Raw genomic sequence first — 19,942 nt, 5'->3', positions numbered from 1 at the left:
TAGCATCTCAGGGAAGGTTCAGGGAAGATAACTCCCAGGGGGTGCTCAGCAAGCCCAAGCCCAGACCACAGGCATCCAAACTTGTAGAAGTCCAAAAAAAAGGCGGCACTCCAGCGATATTTGAAGTGAAAACAACAGTGATCTTTATTCACCCATCACATCTGCAACGTTTCAACCCTCTCAATGGGGTCTTTTTCAAGCATACAAAGAGGGAACTTCAAAAACACACAAGAGAGAAAGACATTTGAAGCCAAAATGTGGATTTGAGCTTCTTATCTCATTATCAAAATTTCTTATAACCTGTGCTGTGCTGTATTCTCTCATAACCTGCACTGTGTTCTCTTTTACATCTCACTGTCCTGCTAATTAGCAGTCTCTCCCCTGCTCCCCCTCCCTCCCCCTTTTTCTCATTCTTATCTATTTAGTCTATGTTCCCATAACAGGACAATTTGTGGCCCATCTTAGTGTGAATTTTCCACGTCTATTGTCTTAACCCCTGCATATTTGTGAGCTGTAACCTGTGTCTTCCACTTATGAGCTTAGATTTGCTTTGGACTTGATAAAGGGAGGAATCCCGAAAGCTTGTGTCTACAAAATGCTGTTAGTCCAATAAAAAAGGTATTACAAGATACTGCATTTTATGATTTGCATCTGCATCACTGGACTAATACGGCTACTCAAATTTACTATATATATATATATATATATATATATATATATATATATATATATAATATATATATATATATATATATATATATATATATTGATATATTGATATATTGATATTCCTTTTGTCTTTTTTTATGCATTATGCCTTTTTTTCTTTTTTTGTCCTCCTTTCTTTTAGTTTTTTTCTCTTTTTCTTTCTTTTTTAATTTCGTTATTATTTTAATTTTAATTTCACATTATTTTATTTTTTATATTTTATTTTAATGTTTTTATTTACTTATTTTATTTTTAATTTTAATTTTTTATTCTTTATCTCTTTGTGTTCTGTTCATGATTAAATGCACATTCGCTGGAGACTTGATTTTAATTGCAATATTATCTCATTTATGTTTTAGACACTCACAAGGTTATAATGATGTCCCTACATAAGTATTGTGAAGAACCTTTCATCGTTGAAAATGTTTCTCCCCCCCCCCCATATTATTGCTATAGAGGCCAGTTAATTGATATGACTCTTATAATAAACTTGTTTATCCTGTTTGAATACTTTGTAAACACTGGTTTGTGTACATTTGTTATTCGCAGTAGTGGGCTTTGTGCCTGTGTGGTTTTGTGCCATCGTTTCCAATACATGGGACAATGCGCATGCGCGGCATGCCTGCACAGTCTCACTATGCCCGATATGTCTAGTTAGGGTACAAGCTTTTTGGCCAGCGGCACATGTTCATCTTAGGGGTGATGCGCAGAGGCGTCAGTGACTACTGCACAGTTGTTTTGATTACAAACAACCGGCAGGAGAGTGACAGATATAAACGGCTGATCAGAGGAGCGATCCATTAAATCAGAAGGCTGACAATGAAGGTATCTGCAGATTAATTTTATGTAATGCACTATTAGTTGCACTAATCATCTTATTTGTATTTATAATCTATGATGTATTTATAATTATATCAGCACTTCCAATAGGATCTAAATATTAAGCTGCCGGGTATTTTTTTATGGATCCCTGTAGGCCATAAATAAAGAGTATAAAACTGAAAGAATGAAATTATTAAATACCAGCGCTATAGGGATAATGCTTATGTCTTTATTGAGGAGTAGATAAAAAAGTATAAAAAATGAGATATGTCTCAGTAACCAATGTTGTAGAAGAAATTCAGGACCTCAATGGTGTTCCTCAAGTTTAAAGGACGAGGCAACTATAATAAAAATAATGTAAAAATGTATAAGAAATAACCTAAAATAGGGAAAGAGTCTGTAGATAAAGAAAAAGTATGCATTTACATACCTTTTGGATGACTGACTGTTGTTTTTCAAGGCTGCCCCTATTGAAGTGGCTGTGTGCAGAGAAAAGTGCAATAGTATAAGCCTGTATGGGTGGTGAAAAATCACAGTATGCAGGGTTAAGTGCATATGCAGTATAATAGTTGCTGTGCAAAATACATAAAAAAATATATTGATTTTAATACGCTTGTTTCGTTCCTATTTGTTGTAAAAAAAAAAAGATAGGACAACAAAAAGGTGCGGGTTCATCAAATTGCTGATATAAGCAAAGGTGTTGTTAGTGATATTCATCTAAAGATACTAAAGACAATTATTATTATTAGCAAATTGTATGATAAAGGAGGAAACACTGCAAATCCCACTGTTAGGAATACACATACTGATAGTGTCACAGGTATTCTGTTTTCGTCCGCTATTAAATCCTAGGGGGTGGGGAACTTCATTCATATGCATCCCATTATTCTTTGATGATATGTAGTAGATAGTTGATGTCATGTATTTCTGGTTAATATCTTGGTAGGGATACACAGAAAAAATATGTGAGTTAAAGTTCCTATTAGAATGCAAAGTTCTCTACTGTTTATGAGGTTTATACTGAGCGTGCCGTATAGTGTATATTTGGTTACCATGCCAATCTGACATCACTTTGATTGACGGATTTTAGCACCAACGTATGTATGTATTGTGGAGGTGTGTTCATGATTGATTATAAATTTATATCACCTCTATTGTATCCAATTAAATACGTTTGACGTATATATATATATATATATATATATATATATATATATATATGTGTGTGTGTGTGTGTACTTACTATGCTTGACAAAGGCTACTGCTGCCAAAACATTGCACTTTATTTGGGGACAATAAAGATTTCCAGTTTTCTTTATGATTCAAGACCTGACTGGTGCTGTGATTTCCAGAGTTGGTGTACTTTAATCCTGGGATGGCAGCCTGGGAAACCACTTGCACAAAGGTCAACCCCCGATGCTGTCTTATCTTCTTTCTTTCTATCTTTCTCTTTCTCTCTCTTTATCTCTCTTCCTCTCTCTCTGTTTGTAATCTTAAAAGCTTTACTGCTTGTCGGTAGTACCGTATATACTCGAATATAAGCCGAGTTTTTCAGCACGATTTTTCGTGCTGAAAACACCCCCCTCAGCTTATACTCGAGTGAACTCTCCACCCGCAGTGGTCTTCAACCTGCGGACCTCCAGAGGTTTCAAAACTACAACTCCCAGCAAGCCCGGGCAGCCATCAGCTGTCCGGGCTTGCTGGGAGTTGTAGTTTTGAAACCTCCGGAGGTCCGCAGGTTGAAGACCACTGCAGCCTTTGACATCATCCAGCCCCCTCTCACCCCCTTTAGTTCTGTACAGTACTCGCCTCCGCTCGGCGCTGGTCCGGTGCTGCAGGACTGTCCGGAGAGGAGGTGGTCCGGTGGGATAGTGGTTCCGGGCTGCTATCTTCACCGGGGAGGCATCTTCTAAGCGCTTCGGGCCCGGCCCCAGAATAGTCACGTTGCCTTGACAACGACGCAGAGGTACGTTCATTGCCAACGTACTTCTGCGTCATTGTCAAGGCAACGCCTCTATTCTGGGCCCGAAGCGCGGAGAAGAGGCGCCCCCGGTGAAGATAGCAGCCTGGAACCACTATCCCACCGGACGACCTACTCACCGGACAGCCCTGCAGCACCGGACCAGCACCGAGCGGAGGCGAGTACTGTACAGAACTAAAGGGGGGTGAGAGGGGGCTGGATGATGTCGAAGGCCGCAGTGGTATTCAACCTGCGGACCTCCGGAGGTTTCAAAACTACAACTCCCAGCAAGCCCGGACAGCCGATGGCTGCCCGGGCTTGCTGGGAGTTGTAGTTTTGAAACCTCTGGAGGTCCGCAGGTTGAAGACCACTGAGGGCGGATGATGACAAGAGGATGATGAAGGGGGGTGTGGGATGATGAAGGGGGGTGGGGATGATGACAAGGGGATGATGAAGGGGGGTGTGGGATGATTACAAGGGGATGATGAAGGGGGGTGGGGATGATGACAAGGGGATGATGAAGGGGGGATATGTGGGATGATGACAAGGGGATGATGACAGTTGATGATGATGAGGGTCTGGATGATGACAGGCGGTGATGATGATGAGGATGTTAATGACGGGTCTGGATGATGACAGGGGGGGATGATGTATTTCCCACCCTAGGCTTATACTCGAGTCAATAACTTTTCCTGGGATTTTGGGTTGAAATTAGGGGTCTCGGCTTATACTCGGGTCGGCTTATACTCGAGTATATACGGTACTTTCATTGTGGAGTGATGATAGCCAGACAACAGGGAGCTTTCAGATACCACAGTCACTAAGAGGTTAATCTGTAGCAAATTGAGTACCAGTGGAAAGTGCCACGCGATTATGACTAACTGGTTATGATGCAGGAGCTTATATTTCCTAATGGAATGACTAATTTTACATGAGTTACTATGTATATATTTAAAGGTTTTTAGTTGGAAAAAATATACAAAAAAATAAAGAAAAAAATATGACATAATGTGTTTTTTTCTGCTTTTAGTTTTAATAATTTACTTAAGGTGTAATCTTCCAGACATAGGAGATTTGTGCAATATGTTGAACATAATAACAATTCTTGTATTTCTGCATATTTGTTACAACTAATTTAAAAATTTCATATCTGAAAAATGTTACTTACTTTAAATTTAACAGATGCATTTCAATGGGCAACTTAGTAAACTTTTGTTGTATGTTTGTATAATTGTTATTGCTGTCGCAAACATTAACTGTTTTATAACTTTTTATCAATGATGTGGAATAATGCATGTTTGACTGTTTAATTATGGGGATACTAGATGCAAAAAAATATCTAAATGACTGTTCTCTAAAAGCATACTTTTCCACATTTATACCATACAATCAAATAAATAAATGTCAATTTTTCAATTCCACATGTAATAGACTAAAATAACTGAATTAAGAGAGTATGTGCGAGCACAACTAAAGGGAATTTTTCAATATCTAAAGTCAGTGACCCGATTTAACTGTGGTTAACTGTAGAAAAGAAGGTCAAATTAATTTAATTGATTTCTCTGTAACTAAATTATAAAATCACAGTGTAGCAGCAGCCATGTCTTATCTAGATTTTAGAAAGGCCTTTGACATTACAAGCGGAAGATGGATTAACAAGTTACAATGCGTAAAATGGGATTTTTTTTTAAAGTTTTGCTTAGGCCTTGGTTTAAAAAGGTTTAATATAAGTACTTTCTGAATTTAGTACAACTGTTACTACTATGTTATAACAAGGGGGTATATTTCTTATTTATAACTGTTACTGATGAGTTATACAGTATTCCCTAAATTAATTGTGTATATTCTACAATGAACCTCTGGTTATGCAGTTGAATTAATTCAGTATAAACTAATGTTATCATATATAGTTATCTTCATTTGATAAAAGATACAATTGTGATTAATTCTGCGTATTGGAAAATGTTATACCCTGCAATTTGTTAAGTCTTAAAAGGGAATTCCAGTACTTAACCTCTATGGGGATAAATGTCTGATCGCGAGAGGTCTGGCCACTGGAACCCCTCATGATCTCATTCCCGATGCCCTGGCTCTCCTCTTACATGGAGCAGCCATCACTCTGTGCACATTGCTGTGTAAACTACCGCACAAAACGGTGGTTGACATGCCCCCTCCATGCATTTTTTTTATGGGAGATACACAAGCGATACAGCTCTGTGCATGGAACAGCGGCCACTCTGTGCATGGGGAGAGCCAGGGCGCTGGGCAGGAGATTGTGGGAGGTCCAGGCAGTCAGACCCTGTGCGATCAGACACTTCTCCCCTATCCACAATAAATTGTTAAATACCCTAGTTTCCCTTTATCTAATTTAATTTAGCAAGCTACATGGGAATTATGTTTTAAGGCTATGTTTACTCAGTGTTTTTCAGACTTTTTATTTATAAACCCAGGGCTTTTGTTTTTTTTTGCGCCACCAATTTTAGCTTGTAATAACATCAATTTGACCACAAAATATATGGCAAAAAAAAAATGTGGGGCAAAATTGGGAAAAAATGCCAATTTGTAAATTTTGAGGGCTTCCGATTCTACGCAGTGCACTTTTTGGTAAAAATGACACTTTATCTTTATTCTGTAGGTCAATACGGTTGCAAGGTTACCTAATTTATATAGGTTTTATTTTATTTTACTACTTAAAAAATTATAACCACATGCACCAAAATTAGCATGTTTAAATTGTCATATTCCGGCCCCTATAACTTTTTTTTATTTTTTCACATACGGAGATGTATGAGGGCTAAATTTTTGCTCTGTGATCGAAAATTTTTATCAGAAGTTTTTTGATTGCTTTTAATAATTTTTATTTTTTTTTGAGTATACAAAGTGAACAATTATACGCAAATTTGGACTTTGGAATTTTTTTTATGTGTACGCCATTGACCATGCGGTTTAATTAACGTTATATTTTAATGGTTCAGACATTTGTGCATACAGTGATACCATATATGTTTATGTTTATTTTTGTTTACATATAAAAAAAAATTCTGGGAAAAGGGGGTCACATTTATTAACTTTTTTTTACACTATATTTTAGTCCCCATAGGGGACTATTACATGCAATCTTCTTATTGCCTGCCATAACATAGCATTGATCAGTGTTATCGGTGCTCTGCTGCTCCAGCCTGGATCTCAGGCATGGAGCAGCAGATGACTGATTGGACGGAGATGGAGGCAAGTAGGGACCCTCCCCCATCTTCTCAGCTGTTTGGGATGCCGCAATTTCACCACGGCAGTCCCGAACAGCTCAGCTGAGCTGCCGGGAACGGTTCACTTTTGTTTTAGACACGGCGATCAACTTTGATTGCCATGTCTAAGGGGTTAATGCTGGGCATTAGAAACAGCCGTCACCCTGCGTCATAGCAGGGGAGCAGGACCAAGGTGTACAGGTACACTCTCGGTCCTTAAGGTATTAACATTATTGACATTAAGGCATTTTTAAGATGCATAAAGCTGGAATACCCCTTTAATGTGCTCTATGTAACTCTATGGGGAAGTAGTTGTCTGTGCACACAATACGTAAAACAAACAACTTGTCACTTATTTGCGTGGCTGTAAAAACTCCTGAGCGTTATGGCTATGACAATTTCACCTAAATATTGCCTTTTTTTAAATTTTATTTTTAATATATTTTTAATATTTCACTATTTTAAATTTTTGAGGTCACACTCAATTTTAGTGAAGTCATACACCTTGCTGTCAAACAAGTCATGTACAGCAGTTTTTTAGTGCATTTGGGGACATAATTCTGGTGCATTCTGGGACTAATTCTATTAAAGGACCTACATTAAGAAGTTCATGCAAAACAATTTGTGCACCCAAATTAAAGGGGTACTCTGGTTTATTTCATATCAACTGGTGCCGGAAAGTTAAACAGATTTGTAAATTACTTCTATTAAAGAATCTTAATCCTTCCAGTACTTATCAGTTGAATACCACAGAGCAAGTTGAATAGTTTTTCAAAAGGAATTAGAAATTTAAATGAAGGACTTTTTGTTAGATCCAGTTTTAGCTAAAAAAAAAACAAAAAAAAAAAACGGTAACCATATTTGCAGTGTAATATTTTTTTTCCTAAAAATGCTATGTGAAATCACCTTTTTTATGACTACAACTTTGGTCATCTCCAAAATGGAGGCTTCATACGCCACATACTAATACCTACAAGAACATAAAAGGCTAATTCTTTATGGCATTGTGGTTTACCCTGCAGTTGAACATCTATAAATCTACTTTAGATTAGTCTTTTTTATTAGGAACTTATAATAAGGGCAAAAAGGAAATAACCTGATTTAGCAAAAGTAAATGCTGATTTTAACATAACAAAAGTGTATACAGCACAAATGTTATGATTAATATGTTGATTCATTTTTATTGTACACTGAAAACACTGCTGTTCGGGCTTTCGACTTCATGAGATACAGCAAAAGCCATCCAAAGATTTCTGCTAAATATATAGAGCAGCATCTTAAGGTTTTAATTTACTAAGGCAGGGTAGCTATATTTTACATTGTGCATTGCAGCATTTCTATGCAATAGAAGATACAAAATTGCCACAAGAAACACACTTTTTCTGCAAACCAATATATCTATTTACTCAGGGGAGTTCGTTGTACTTTAGCCATGAACTGCTACTGTGATAAATGGTTTGCTCTTTTAGGCATTTTTCAATCAGACATTACATTGCTGCACTATTGCAAGTGTTCCGCTGAGCTACAATCTTGTAAGATGAAAGTCTATGACTATGCATACTAATGTCTGATTACATTTGATGTTGCTCCTTCTTACTAAAGTGCAGAACAATCCAGACCCTCTGGGAAATAGAAACCACAACATAGCAAATGTATTGAAGGACAACTATTTTGTTTTGAATTATATCTATACAAATGCATGTTGTTCCTTTTTGTATAGGATGAACATATAAATACCGTTCACAGATATTTTTTATTTATTTTTTTTATTTCTCCTTTCGTAGTTTACTACATGAAAGGGAAATGCAAGAAATGAAAAAAATAATTTAAATGAATTGGTAAACACACAAAATGAATAAATGCCAGTCTGATGATTCAGGCATTTGAGAGGCAATTTGCAGTTCAAACATACAGCAGTAAGAACATTATTCCATATTCTAGTCTGGAATGCTAAAAGGCAGATAGTGAACATAAGCCATACTTCATACTGTACTAGAGCACCAGTCAGTTTCTGAAAAATACTGTTTGCTTTATTACCATTTAATGAATCAGGATATATATATATATATATATATATATATATATATATATATATATATAAGCTAGGTTTGCTTCTTAACTTTCTTAACTTTTTACACATTACCGTTCATATTAATGTTACTTACTATTTAGAGAATAAGGAGAAGATTTTTAAGTGGGAGTCCTAATAACCACATGAGAAATAGTACAATATCTAATATATATGTTAATATATAATGTGCTGTTTGTTGTACTTGTAATCTACCAATTATTCTAAAATGAGTTTTTTTTTAGCTTTCTGCAACACACATACTTTCATACTTGACAAACAATATTCACTCACACTACACACACTACTGCTACACACCCTACAATAATTACACATACAAATGATACTTTCATTTTGGCATTAAAACACAAATGTTATGTACATAAATGACAATATCACTTACATAATATAACATACTGGACAAAGGAGAAAATGTATTTCTACTTCCAGCACAAGTCCTTTCCTACCTAACATTTGTTAAGTCCACAATAAGCATGAATCCAACATAAATATTTACATATTTACAATATCTCAATATTAAACATTTTAGATTGGGGCTCCTCCCACACGGGCCAATCTTAGATTAATCCACTTCAGAAATCTTCATACCCAATGCATAACATGCACCAATGTAACCCTTTTTCCAAATACTCCTAGTTAGGCTGGGTTCACATATGTCCTGCATCCGGCATAGGTGAATTCTGCTTAGATCTTTTGGTGTCAATTATTTCTGGACAGCGAATGCGCAGGTTCAGATCAGCCAAGATGGCAGAGACAGGTCCCCTCACCTGCCTCCATCCGTCCCCCGTTGCCTTCTTCGCTGGTCTGACATTGAACAGACCAGAGAAGAAGATCGACAATCATATGCATAGCACCGAATAGGATTAGCAATCAAGTGATTGCTATAAATAGTCCCCTATGGGGACATAAAAATTGTACAAAAAACATTTGAGAAAGCCCCTCCCCCCCAAAAAAATGTAAACCACTCCTTTTTCCCATTTACCCCCAAAAAGCGTAAAAAAATAAAAACTATAAACATATTTGGTATCGCCTTGTGCATAATTGTCCGAACTATCAAAACATATTGTAAATGATTCCATATGGTAAACGGTGAATTATAAAAAAAAAAGTCCAAAATAACTTTTAATAATATATTAATTAAAATGGTGCATAAATATATGAGGAATAGTACCAAATAATGACCTATAGGAATTTGCAGTGAATTTGGACAATATATTAGTCCATCAGCATAACACAAGAAGCCCAGAAATATAACGTAGTTGTGGACCTCAGATAAAGAAGAGAGACCAACAATACAGTACAGTGAGTGGCCCGAAGATGGGGCAGTTCTTCTTTCTTCTTTTTTGCATTATGACCTGATTTTTCCAGTTGGATTTAGCTGTATCTGATAGTTTTATGTATTGATCATTTGCTGGCACTTCTCCATATTTTCACTTACATTAAGTTTAGTGGTTAATTGGTCACAGATATTGAATTATATTTATACCCCCGGATTTGTGCCCCCTGAGGATCCCGTCTAAAATAATACAGGTGAGAGCATTGGGATGAGGGTATTGTACTGTTGGTTTCTCTTCTTTATCTGAGGTCCATAACTACATTATATTTCAGGGAATCCTGTGTTATGCTGTTGGACTGTGTGACAGTGTGGCAAGGAAAGGGTGTATTTCCCTAGCTAACAGTGAGTAGAAGGTTGCAGGAGGCATAAGTTTAACTGGCTGGGTAAAGCCCACCAGTTGATAGTCAGGGCACGCTGGACTGTTAGTGCCTAGACGGTATAGGCTTTTGTTTGTTCCTGTCTTATGTTTTTATCCATCCTGCAAACTATCTAATAAAGCTGGCGAGGAGTCGGAGCCTGTAAGGTAACTAGAACAGGTTCACAACACTTGACTTGCACCACACACTAGTTGAGAGTTTCTCAGCAGAGGCTGAGGATGTGGAGTGTCAGCAGTCACTAGATATATGTCAGATAGGGGTCTACCAGACTGCTGGGAGAGCTAAAGAACAGACCATGAGTCAAGTCCAAGAGGATCCAGAGACTCAAGTGACAAGTGTGCCTCTGACTGAAACAGAATCTTCAGTAAAACCAGAAACGGATCACGTGCAGGAACATGGGTTCCATCCGCCAGCTGAAGATGAGCCTAAGTGCGGTCGAGAATTGTGCGGTCATCTGGAAGAGGTGACCGGAAAAGAAGTTACAGAGATGTCTGTGGATAATGCAGAAGTACTGAAGAGAGTACATGTGGAGCTGGGTGCTGCGCTTACTGTCATAGACAGAGTCCTGAGTGAAGGAGATGTGTTGTCGGGACCAGGGATTGATCGTGACCAGGAATATCGAACCACTGGACCAGATGTTGTTGCAGACCTAGGAGCTCTTGACGATTCTGGAAGTGAGCGGAGAGACGGTGGTGAAGTGAAAGAGAAGTCTGCCGGAGAGCAGAGAAATAGTCCAGAGACCGGGGACTACCCTGAGGCCCAAGGGGCCAAGATCCTTGCAAAGGGAACAACAAACCCTAAAGGAGGAGAAGAGTTTGAACAAGTTGGCTTGAAAGAGCAGGAAGAAAAGCTTCAGCTGCAGAAAAATGAGTTTGCGGCTGTTACGCCGAGCGCTCCGGGTCCCCCTCCTCCTCCGGAGTGCTCGCGGTGTCTTCTGCCCTGCAGCGCTTCGGTCAGCAGCGCTGACCGGAGATGCTGCTCTGAGTCCCCCGGCGGTGATGCGATCCGCGCAGCAGGACGTGCCTGCCCGCGTGCCTGCCCGCGGGTCGCATCCCGTTCTTCTCACCTGTCCCGTTCCTCGGCTGTCACGTCCCGGCGCCTGTCACGTCCTTGGGTGCCTGGCCCAATCAGTTGTTAATCACTCCCATTCTATATAAACCCACTTCCCCTTCCTGTCCTCGCCGGATCTTGTTGCCCTAGTGCCCTGAGAAAGGGTTTTGTGTATCCCAAGCCTGTGTATCCAGACCCTTGCCGTTGCCCCTGACTACCACCCATTGCTGCCTGCCCTGACCTTCTGCTACGTCCGACCTTGCTCTTGCCTTGTCCCTGTGTACCGCGCCTGTCTCAGCTGTCAGTGAGGTTGAGTCACTATCGGGTGGAAAAACCTGGGGGTTACCTGCTGTTGCAAGTCCATCCCGTTTTGCGGCGGGCTCTGGTGAAAACCAGTAACCCCTTAGATTCCGTTCCCCTGGTACGGCCCACGCCATCACCTCACTGACACAGAGGATCCACCACCAGTGTCCTCTCCACATACCAGTCCGGATCCTGACAGTAGATCCGGCCATGGATCCCGCTGAGGTCCCGCTGCCTAGTGTCGCTGACCTAACCACCGTGGTCGCCCAGCAATCACAGCAGATCGCGCACAAGGACAGCAGCTGACTCAACTGACCGTTATGCTTCAACAGCTTCTGCCGCAACTACAGCAACCATCTCCTCCGCCAGTTCCTGCATCTCCTCCTCAGCGAGTGGCTGCTCCCAGCTTCCGCCTGTCTCTACTGGACAAGTTTGATTGGGACTCTAAACAGTGCCCTGGATTCCTGTCCCAGTGTTCCCTACACCTGGAGATGATGTCGGACCAATTCCCTACCGAACGGTCTAAGGTGGCTTTCGTGGTCAGTCTCCTGTCTGGAAAATAAATTAAGCGGATCCCTCCAGGGAACAAACCAGGATAGAGGCAGCGCACAGGACTTCAAAGGTAAAATGGTTTATTTACCCGGCATGCAACGTCAGGCATGTTGAGGGTGGAGATACACAGGGTATTTATACACAACAGTTAACCCGCACATTGCTGGAATAAAAGCAATAGGCAGGAGCTCATAAAACACACATATAAAAAAATAGTAAAATACAAAAAAATATATATAAAAAAATAAATAAATAGCAAAATTATATATATCCACATACCCAACTGGAAAAATTGGATATGTATATACATAAAATATAAAATATAAAATGTGTCAATAAATTTGTAATATATTTATAATATGTTATGATAATAGAAGGCAAGTCAAGTCACACAGCGTTCTCAATCATCTCATTTAAACCACCAGGGAAAAGGGAACCAAGTGAAAAAATCCAGTATGATTCTCTATTAATTAGCCTTTGGAAACGATTTTTTATAATAGATGGTATGACTTCAATGATTTTTAATTTAAGACAGTCAAAATTCCCAGAGTGTATTTGACATATGTGTCGTGAGACACTGTGTAGCATGAATTGTCTTCCCACATTAGAACGATGTTTATTCATGCGGGACCGCACTGTCTGAACAGTGCGGCCCACATACTGCAAACCGCAAATATAAGATAAAAGGTAAACCGCATAGCTGCTTTCGCAATCATGCGTTCCCTTAATCCGAAATACATTTTTCGAAATATTACAAACAAAATTATCACCTTTTTCTATCATGATGCAGCATTTACATCTCATTTTACCACAGGGGATAGTGCCATTATCCTGTCCTACACGATTAGATACAACAAAACGACTATTCTTAAGACCGTCACTGGGGGCCACCAAATTACGCAGATTTTGTGATCTGCGGAATGTGACACCTGGGTGGTCAGGTAGTATATCTTTAAGTATCGGATCACCTTTTAATATATACCAATATTTATTGAATATTGTTTTTATCTTGGGTGCTGCGCAATTAAAATTGGTAACGAAATAATGACTATAATTCTTCTTGGATTTTGTATTATTTTTACAATCAATTTGACATTTATCGATTGTGGGATTTATAATTTCTTTCTTAATATCATTCGCATTAGTTTTATCAATTATCAAATCCTCTTGTCGTTGTCCCTTAGCCTGATTAAAAGCTTTATTTAGAATCGATTTTGGATAGTTTTTCTCTCTAAAGCGATTCTGTAAAATACGTGATTGTTCCAAAAAGTCAGAATTAGATGTACAATTTTTTCTGATAGGCAAATATTGCCCATAGGGCACATTACGGATCCACTGGGGATAATGGGAACTATTGAAATCCAATAGACTATTTATGTCCACTGGTTTAAAAAATGTTTTTGTTTTTATACGGCCATCCGAATCCTTTCTGAGTTGAAGATCAAGAAAGTCAATAGAGGAAGAAGAGCAATGAATGGTAAATTTTAGACCCCAGGTGTTAGAATTAAGAGTGTCAACAAAATCATGTGCTTGAGAGGAAGAGCCTGTCCAAATAATGAACAGGTCATCAATATATCGCCTATAAAAGGCGACATACCGATTAAAAACAGGGGACTGTGTGATATGTGAGGACTCGAAACGCCCCATGACCAAATTTGCATAACTGGGGGCGAATCGAGTCCCCATCGCACAGCCCCTGCATTGTCTGTAAATGATATCATTAAAACTAAAAATATTGTGTTCTAAAATAAAAAAATAGATTCGATAATGAACAGTACTTGGGTGAGTGAAAAATTACCATCTGAGAGGAGAACCTCCTTTATGGCCGCTAGACCTATAGAGGTGGTAATATTAGAATAAAGTGCACAAACATCAAGAGTCAAAAACAAAAAATCAGCTGGAAAAATAATATTGCTAACCTCCCTAATTAGCTGTGTAGAATCTTTAAGATAGGAGGGAAGAGAGAGAACAAAAGGTTGTAGAAATAAATCTATATAATGTGATAAATTACAAGTGAGTGAACCAACACCAGATATAATAGGACGTCCAGGGGGACAAAACAAGGATTTGTGCAACTTAGGTAAGTAGTAAAAGATAGGTAACGAATAATTTTTCACTAATAAAAAATCACATTCTTTTTTATTAAACAAATTGTTATCAGTAGCATTTTTTATAAGTTCTTTATATTCCACAAAATATCTAGGGGAGGGATCATTCGTCAAAATTTCGTAGTATTCCTTGTCGGAAAGGATTCTGAGGGCCTCATCAATATACGCAGATCTATCCAGAACTGCAACACCACCCCCCTTATCAGTGGGGCGGATAATTACAGAGGAATTATCCTGTAAACTTTTTACAGCCTGTCGTTCAACAATACTTAGATTGTCTTGTATTTTGCCAAAATTATGGCTATCACGTAAGGAACAAAGTTCTTTTGAAACAATCTGATAAAAAGTATCCACATAAGGGCCTTTATTATGGATAGGATAGAAAGATGACGGGGGGGTTACTTTTACATGCTTAATTTCAGTATTCCTTATGGTGTCAAAGGATGATGAAACATTTGTATTAGATTGCCCCAACAATGGGTCCTCTACTGAGATGTTAAGTTTATTCGAAAGGGAGAAATGTCTACTTAATGTAAGTTTACGTGTAAATCGATTCAAATCTAAAAATAGTTGGAAATTGTTTGGTAACAAAACTGGACAAAAGGATAACCCTTTTGATAATAAATCGCTCTCATTTGGGGCCAAGACGTAAGAAGATAAATTGAAAATTTTTATTTTACCATCACTATCTCTAACTATGTTCTTAGGAAAACTTGATTCAGAGTTTATTGTAATAGATTTTTGTTCTTCTTGAAATCTGGACTGGAACCTTTTTGATTTATTTTTTCTACCTCCCCTGCAACCTCGATGCCGAATTTTCTTTTTATTGACTTTGTTGCAATTGGCTGAAAATATTGGGTGATACGGTTGGTGGTGACACACTCCTCCATATGTTGGAGTGTGACAGTGCTGGCAATTATAGGACGGGAGCCTAAAAAAAGGCTAGAATCAGAATTAGTGTCTACCGGACTATGAAGCAGAGTAGAGGAAGAAACATTATGTACCGTAAGTATAGAGCTATTGAAAATGGTATCTTCTGACATAGATTCATCACCACAGGGTTCGTCAACAGGTGGATCAATTAAATGGATCGGATTCACATGTTGCGGTAGTTTCTGAAAACGTTTTTCAAATTGCGAAATATTTGGAACATGGTTCGCATGTTGCAATGAAGGAGCAGCATGCAATACCATATTCATAGATCGATTAGTATTAATATATTTGTTCGGTGAAGGGGTAACTTGTTGTAATCCTTTTCCAAGTTGGTTTTCACATGGCATAACCAATAACTGAGGGTCTATGGATACCCTTGGCGTGTTCTGTTTTTTGTGAAATCTGGAGTTATAAATCAAACGACTCCCGTTGGGAGGGGACCTCGAATCATGATGGTTTTTTACATTATATTTCCCTTTATAATTATTCTTATTTGCGTAACCACTAGAATTCATATTTAAAAATCTTTTCGGGACTGCACCCATATTCTGTGGTCTGGAATCTGAATTCAAAACCTTATTTGTATTATTAACGTTAGAGCCCATCTGGGTACTGGTAGATGTTTCTACTGAAGGTGTAACAGCTATAGTCGCATCGACTTTACCAGTAGTGTGAACACCTACTGACGATGGTAAGACAGAGGAATCGGCGGCTAAATCATGATTGGTTCCCATATGTTTGGGATTGTTATGGCTATATCTGGGCCATTTACGGACTTGGCCACAGGCATAGTCATTCAAATCCCTATTAAACTTATGTGCTTTTTTATTAATAATATCAAGTTCAAATTTTTTTAACCTATTTAAAACAGCAGCATCCATTTTTCTAAAGATACCATAATGACTATAAGGTGTCAAAGAAGTTCTAATATTGCGTGCAGATTCTAGATAATTTTTTGATAAACTATTACGTTTAGCCCACAAGCGCTCAATCATGCCTTGTGAACAGGTTTCAAGAAAAGCTTCCCAATCACGGGAGAAAATAACATCATTTGGGAAAGAGGACTCAATCGAAGGACGGAGACCTCTAGGCGAAATGTGTTTAGCTGCATATCTAGACAGAAAAAGTACATCAATACTCTGCTGTATTTCTAGCTTACAAATATCTTCATATTGTTTAAAAAGTTCATTCAATGTCTTAATGTCCACATCAGACGGTGTGTCCTGATTTAACTCAGGTTCCAACAATTTCTGGACTGTAACGTTACCAATAAGTTGGGAAATAATCGTGTCTCGTGCAGACTCACGGTCCAATAGAAAATCCATATTGAAATATGACAACAGAAGTAATAAACGTCACCAGTAGACGAAATCAGATTCTTCAAGCAGGTGTCTGAACCAAAACAGACAAACCAGGATACCACGAGGCAAATGGCCGATATCACACTGAGTGCAGCTACATCCAACAACGATTCCTCAGGAATCCAAGGGGAGGGACCTTAAACAGCAATAGACAAACAAGGAGAGCGCTCCTAGTGTGAAAGCGTAATGTAAAAGCAAAGATAATAGACAAGAGAACTTGCTCACCAAGTCTAGTTGTACTGCGACCAAGTACAACTATGGTGAAGGCGTGAAGTGACCCTGCAACGGGCGAAGAGCGGCAGCTGCTCCTGGACACACAGGCGAAGAAATTAAGCGGATCCCTCCAGGGAACAAACCAGGATAGAGGCAGCGCACAGGACTTCAAAGGTAAAATGGTTTATTTACCCGGCATGCAACGCGTTTCGCTGGATAACCAGCTTCATCAGGCATGTTGAGGGTGGAGATACACAGGGTATTTATACACAACAGTTAACCCGCACATTGCTGGAATAAAAGCAATAGGCAGCACCCAAGATAAAAACAATATTCAATAAATATTGGTATATATTAAAAGGTGATCCGATACTTAAAGATATACTACCTGACCACCCAGGTGTCACATTCCGCAGATCACAAAATGTGATTTTGTTGACACTCTTAATTCTAACACCTGGGGTCTAAAATTTACCATTCACTGCTCTTCTTCCTCTATTGACTTTCTTGATCTTCAACTCAGAAAGGATTCGGATGGCCGTATAAAAACAAAAACATTTTTTAAACCAGTGGACATAAATAGTCTATTGGATTTCAATAGTTCCCATTATCCCCAGTGGATCCGTAATGTGCCCTATGGGCAATATTTGCGTATCAGAAAAAATTGTACATCTAATTCTGACTTTTTGGAACAATCACGTATTTTACAGAATCGCTTTAGAGAGAAAAACTATCCAAAATCGATTCTAAATAAAGCTTTTAATCAGGCTAAGGGACAACGACAAGAGGATTTGATAATTGATAAAACTAATGCGAATGATATTAAGAAAGAAATTATAAATCCCACAATCGATAAATGTCAAATTGATTGTAAAAATAATAAAAAATCCAAGAAGAATTATAGTCATAATTTCGTTACCAATTTTAATTGCGCAGCACCCAAGATAAAAACAATATTCAATAAATATTGGTATATATTAAAAGGTGATCCGATACTTAAAGATATACTACCTGACCACCCAGGTGTCACATTCCGCAGATCACAAAATCTGCGTAATTTGGTGGCCCCCAGTGACGGTCTGAAGAATAATCGTTTTGTTGTATCTAATCGTGTAGGACAGGATAATGGCACTATCCCCTGTGGTAAAATGAGATGTAAATGCTGCATCATGATAGAAAAAGGTGATAATTTTGTTTGTAATATTTCGAAAAATGTATTTCGGATTAAGGGAACGCATGATTGCGAAAGCAGCTATGCGGTTTACCTTTTATCTTGTATTTGCGGTTTGCAGTATGTGGGCCGCACTGTTCAGACAGTGCGGTCCCGCATGAATAAACATCGTTCTAATGTGGGAAGACAATTCATGCTACACAGTGTCTCACGACACATATGTCAAATACACTCTGGGAATTTTGACTGTCTTAAATTAAAAATCATTGAAGTCATACCATCTATTATAAAAAATCGTTTCCAAAGGCTAATTAATAGAGAATCATACTGGATTTTTTCACTTGGTTCCCTTTTCCCTGGTGGTTTAAATGAGATGATTGAGAACGCTGTGTGACTTGACTTGCCTTCTATTATCATAACATATTATAAATATATTACAAATTTATTGACACATTTTATATTTTATATTTTATGTATATACATATCCAATTTTTCCAGTTGGGTATGTGGATATATATAATTTTGCTATTTATTTATTTTTTTATATATATTTTTTTGTATTTTACTATTTTTTTATATGTGTGTTTTATGAGCTCCTGCCTATTGCTTTTATTCCAGCAATGTGCGGGTTAACTGTTGTGTATAAATACCCTGTGTATCTCCACCCTCAACATGCCTGATGAAGCTGGTTATCCAGCGAAACACGTTGCATGCCGGGTAAATAAACCATTTTACCTTTGAAGTCCTGTGCGCTGCCTCTATCCTGGTTTGTTCCCTGGAGGGATCCGCTTAATTTCTTCGCCTGTGTGTCCAGGAGCAGCTGCCGCTCTTCGCCCGTTGCAGGGTCACTTCACGCCTTCACCATAGTTGTACTTGGTCGCAGTACAACTAGACTTGGTGAGCAAGTTCTCTTGTCTATTATCTTTGCTTTTACATTACGCTATCACACTAGGAGCGCTCTCCTTGTTTGTCTATTCCTGTCTGGAAAGGCCTTGTCATGGGCCACACCGCTTTCGGACCGCAACGATCCTGCCACCACTACTATCCAGTCCTTCTTCTCAGAAGTACGTAGTGTTTTTGAGGAGCCAGCCCGGGCTTCCTCAGCCGAGACTGCTTTGCTGAACCTCGTCCAAGGGAGTTCTTCTGTGGGTGAATACGCCATCCAGTTCCGCACCCTCGCCTCAGAGCTATCCTGTAATAATGAGGCCCTCTGCGCGACTTTCAAGAAAGGCTTATCCAGTAACATCAAAGATGTCCTGGCCGCACGAGAAATTCCTGTTAATCTGTCTGAACTAATCCATTTGGCCACCCGCATCGACATGCGTTTCTCGGAAAGACGCCAGGAACTTCGTCAGGAAAAGGATCTTGTTCGCACCAGGCGGTTTTTCTCCCAATCCTCCGCTGCAATCTGTTCCTGTGCCTTCTGCCGAGGAGGCTATGCAAGTGGATCGGTCTCGCCTGACCCTACAAGAGAGGACTCGCTGCCGAAACGAGAATTTGTGCCTGTACTGTGCTAGTACCGAACATTTCCTAAAAGACTGTCCTATCCGCCCTCCGCGTCAGGAGAAACGCACTCACCTAGTTCACAAGGGTGAAACGACTCTTGGTGTGAATTCTGCCTCTCCACGTCTGACTGTACCTGTGCAAATTTCTCCTTCCGCCAACTCCTCCTTCTCAGCAGTGGCCTTCTTGGTCTCTGGTTCTGCAGGAAACTTTA

Source organism: Hyla sarda, chromosome 5 (assembly GCF_029499605.1).
Source record: "Hyla sarda isolate aHylSar1 chromosome 5, aHylSar1.hap1, whole genome shotgun sequence".
Taxonomy (NCBI): Eukaryota; Metazoa; Chordata; class Amphibia; order Anura; family Hylidae; genus Hyla; species Hyla sarda.
This window is presented reverse-complemented; position numbering follows the sequence as displayed.